General features: G+C 42.4%; 1 protein-coding gene across 2 annotated transcripts in view; it reads left to right on the forward strand.

Moving 5' to 3' along the window:
- Positions 1-5,027, forward strand: part of FOXN3 (forkhead box N3) — a 523,145-nt gene that overhangs the window by 325,319 nt on the left and 192,799 nt on the right. The gene's annotated exons all lie outside the window — the stretch shown is intronic.

Raw genomic sequence — 5,027 nt, forward strand, 5'->3', positions numbered from 1 at the left:
ATTGATGGACTCAAGTGTGGCAGCGGTAGTGAGGTTGGCCCAGGATCGGACATTGTTTCGTTCTGCTGTGCATGGGGTCGCTATGAGTCGGTTCCGACTTGATGGCACCTGACAATAACAACAACCCGGAAAGAATGAGCAGCTGCATTGTGGTTAATATATATATTGTTGTTGTTGTGAAGTGTTGTCGAGTCAGCCCCGACCCATAGCGACCCTGCATAGGGTTTCCAAGGAGCGATTGGTGAGCTTGAACCACCGAGCTTGTAGTTCAAACGGCTTTGCAGTCTGGCGCATTAACTCACAGCGCCACACCAGGACTCCAATATATATATTATACTAATGTAAAGTGTATATATATTGTATATATTGTATCATTTCCACTAGATTTAAGCTCATTGAAGACCAAGAGCCCTTTTGAGTTCTCTCTCCTCATTCTTTAAACAGAGAACCCTGCATGTAGGTGTAATACAAACGATATTTAGCAAATGATTTCTCATCAAAAGTATGGCAGAGATTCTGTCTGAGAAGAGCACATGATGTTTTTTGTGGTGTTGCTCAGCAGTACTGGGAGTCATCGAATACCCCTGTGTTCCCTTTATAGTCACAGGGAAAGGGATTTATGGACAGAGAGGAGGACACTCGCCTCTCTATTCCTTCCCCCTAAGATAATGTAGTGATTTTGCAATATCGGTGTTTCTGGCTTTCCGTCTCCTTCCCCATCTGTCTGGTCAAGCCCTGGTGTACCTCGGGACATGCATGAAGCCTGATTGTTTGGACCAGGTCATTCTCGAAGCCTGAGAGACCCATCAGGCTACTCTGGCTGGGAAAAGGTTGTAAATTCCAGGCTGTTGACTCCAAGGCTCCAAATATTGTCCAAGGACTAAACATTTTGCAGCTGCCACAGAAAATGCAAATATGTGTAAGGTGGTGTGGGCCAGCTTTTCCTCCTACACCCTTCCTTTGAAACAGTGCTTCCCTTTGCATCTCTGTACACTTTCTGCCCAACAGAATACTTGAAAGGTGTAAGGTGCCCAGTTCCCCTTTCCCTCATCATAGTGGGAAAAGTTTGCACTGCAGGCTGGCCAGAACATTCCATTGTGTTCTTTCTCTACCAGAGACCTAATCTGCGTTTAAATCTCTTGGCAGTAACTCATTAGTTTTTTCTCTCCCCTACATTCTTCTTCTTCTTTGATGAGAACAAAGCCCAGTCTCCTCCCTCCTCCAGATCTGACTTCTGTCTCCCAGGAAATCTCATTGTGTCACTTTCATCCCTGAAGAATAAAGTCACCTAAACATTATGCTTCCCTACCTGCTGAAAAATGAGGGTGTTAATGCTCCGTCCTTTAAAAATCTGAGCTCAGAACACATGTGTCTTTCGTGTGACAGGCCCTGGACTGCTGAAGGTAATTTTGACTACACCCAGGACCTGGCTATCTGAGTGTCTCACCTGGATAGCTCCTTCCTCCCAACTCTTTAATGGACTGTTCTTGAGAATGGAAGGATTGGACATATGGCAACTCCAATGGAATTTGATTCTTCTTAGAGCCCTTTGAAGTTTCTTCTTCCTAACACCTCCCCCTCTTGCCCCCAGCTCTTAGAAGTGGCCTGTTCTGTCATCAGGTTTGTTGGAAACCAACCTGAATTTCTCTCATGTAACACTTTGATGTTGATTGAAACAAAAATCTATTTCTACCTGATATTCTAGACTTCTAAGAAATGACCTATGAACCTAAGCTCTTTAGTGCTATAGGATTGAAAGAATTTTAAATTTAGTTAGTCTCTCATGTTTTAGACCCAAAACTATTCTGGGGTATTGGTGGGAGGCAGAAAACCAAGCATTTATTAAGTGTCTACTGTGTGCCAGACTTGGTAGGGTGGTGGCAGTTGTATGCCACTGAATCGGTTCTGATTCATAGCAACCCTGTTTAGAGCTTCTAAATCATTGCAGAAGCAGAAATCCTCATCTTTCTCCTGCAGAGCAATGGGTAGATTGGAATTACTAAGTAGCTCAGGTTCTACTCCACTATGCCACCAGGGCTCCTTAGGTTTGTTAAAACAAGACTTCATATCTGCCCACTAAACTCAAACCAGACCTACTAACAGTGAGTCAACTCCAACTCATAGAGACAACCTGTATAGGGTTTCCGAGGCTGTAAATCTTTCCGTGGCTGTGAATCTCATCTTTCTCCCTCAAAGCATCAAGTGGGTTTGAACTGCCAACCTTTTGGTTAGCAGTCCAGTGCTTCTCCTACAGCATCACCAGCTCCTTTCATCTGTGCATTCTTCCTTAATTCTTAGGAAATTCTGCTGAGATAGATATTTATCGCTGTGTTGCATTCGTTGGAGTGGGCTGAGGCCAGCCTCCTCACATTCTGATTCCAGAACCCGAGCTCTTCCCGCCGGATCTTGCCACCTTGTGGTCGCTGTCTCCTCTTAGTTCTAATACTGTTTTCTCAGGTATCATTCGTCCAAGACGCAAACCTTGGAAAAAGGAGGAATGGCCTGTCCTTTTTAAAAAAGGCAATTTAGATTTTACAGAAAAATAAAGATGGAAGAGAGAGAAGGGGAGACCAGTTACAAGGCCACTATCATGGATCCAGACACTGGAGATGAAGATGTGAAACTGGGGGTGATTGCTGATAAATGCTGTCGAGTCGGTTCAGACTCATAGTGACCCTGTATAGGGTTTCCAAGGAGTGGCTGTTGAGTTTGAACCACTGACCTTGCGGTCCAAATCTACCTTTTCCTAAAGCTTATCTTACAGTGCCATACCAGGACTACATACTGAGGGTAACGTTGTGAAATGCCGTCAAGTCGATTCCTACCCATAGTGACTCTGTATGGGGTTTCCAAGAAGCAGCTGGTGAGCTTGAACTACCGACCTTGCAGTTCAAATGACTTTGCAGTCTCATTAGCCCATAGTGCCACACCAGGACTGGGGATGGGGAGGAGGAAATGGGGACCAAGATCAGGACTTACTGGGGAAAGGGTGAAACTGACAAGAGTTCTGGCTTTGGGGATGGAGATGGGGAGGAGCTAAGTAAGCATCCTGGTGTGTGGGTAAGGAGCACGTCTGTTTTAGATAAAAACAGAATAAGCACAGAGGTGGGAGAATCACAGTATTTTCTCAAATTGGTGATTTGAGGGAGAAATAATGCCCAAATACAGAGTGTTTAGTAGGAAAAAAAGAATCTAAGCCCACAATACTAAAGAGCTTGTGTTGTTCATAAAGTCCATTTTTAGAACTAATTAGGGTTTAAGATGCCAAAAGAACCAATAAAACCAATAAATCTGTTTTGGAGGAAGTACAGCCAGAGTGCTCCTTGGAGGCCAGGATGGCTAAGCTTCGTCTCTCATACTTTGGACATATTGTCCGGAGGAAACAGTCGCTGGAGAAGGATGTCATGCTGGGTAGGGTGGAGGGTCAGAGAAAAAGAGGAAGACCCCCAACGAGATGGATCAGCCAGGTGGCATCATTGATGCACTCAAGTGTGGCAGCGGTGGTGAGGTTGGCCCAGGATCGGACATTGTTTCGTTCTGCTGTGCATGGGGTCGCTATGAGTCGGTTCCGACTTGATGGCACCTGACAACAACAACAAAGGGTTTAAGAAATGTTTATCTAAGCTTGTTTCAATACTCGGTCTTCCTTGGGACTAAGTGGCCCCTACATTAACTTTCCTTCTAATTATTTCTAATGGGCAATTCTTTTAGTATGTTTTTTTGATAATGTCTATGGAGAGAATTGACAAAGGCAAATCTTTTGAGCTTGTTTTTCTCATTTTTATCCTTGTTGATAAGGATTCTTTAGAGTGATATAGCTTGTTGTTGTTAAGTGCCAAAGTCCATTCCAACTCATAGCAGCCCTGTATAGGGTTTCCAAGGAGCGTCTGATCAGTTTGAACTGCCGACCTTGCAGTTAGTAGTCCAGTGCTTACCCTACAGTGCCACATCAGTATGTTGGCTTTCTTTAAAAAGAACCCCTGAACCATTGGCCTATTTATTTTCTGTACCTTCATTTTATATAAATTAAATGAATATTTTCTAATTAAAAGTGAATAAATATAATTACCATCCTATATTTAACATTCTAGTCATAAAATGAATTAAATCACATGGAATTAATTTTGTCTTATTAAGAAATAAGCAGCGAAGATTCATTGAAAAATGCCTGGCTACTTCTGTTGAACCCAAGTGTTCAAAAATTGAGCTCTAAAAAAGTATCAAAATAATGCTCTTAATTGCATATTTGCTGCTACAAGACTTAGAATGAATGGGTTTAGATTGATTGAATGGATTACTTTGGGTGGTAAAATGCAACATCTGAGAATGCTTTCAGTAATCTAAACAGGTGTAGGGATATTACTAAATTTGAGAGAATCAACTAAAATGAATATGCTAGACCATGACTTGTTTGCAATTAGTCTTGGAAAATACTGTGAGATCAGTGTCTCTAGATCTACTTTGATGGGAGAAGGAGTTAAGTGCTATCAGGTCAGTTTTGACTCATATAGTGACCCTATGCACAACAGAATGAAACACTGCCCGGTCTTCCCAGTTCTCATCTTCACAATTGTCATTACATTTGAGCCCATTGTTGCTGCCACTGTGTCCATCCATCTCATTGCTGGACCTCTTTTTAGCTGACCCTCCAATTTTCTAAGTATGATGTCCTTCTTCAGGCACTGGTCCCTCTTGTCATGTCCAAAGTACATGAGACAAAGTCACACCATTCTCACTTCTAAAGAGCATTTTGAAGGCTGTACTTCTTCTAAGACAGATTCGTTTGTTCTTCTGGCAGTCCATGGTACTTTCAATATATTGTTCTCCAACACTGTAATTCAAATGCATTGATTCTTCTGGGGTCTTCCTTATTCATTGTCTAGCATTCACATGCATGAGGCTATTGAAAATATCATGGTTTGGGTTATGCACACCTTAGGCTTCAAACTGACATCTTTATTCTTTTAAATGTTGAAGAGGTTTTTGCAGCAGATTTCCCTAATGCAAAGCATTGGAAGCTCTTTTTT

The sequence above is a fragment of the Chrysochloris asiatica genome, unplaced genomic scaffold, assembly GCF_000296735.1.
Source record: "Chrysochloris asiatica unplaced genomic scaffold, ChrAsi1.0 scaffold00025, whole genome shotgun sequence".
Taxonomy (NCBI): Eukaryota; Metazoa; Chordata; class Mammalia; order Afrosoricida; family Chrysochloridae; genus Chrysochloris; species Chrysochloris asiatica.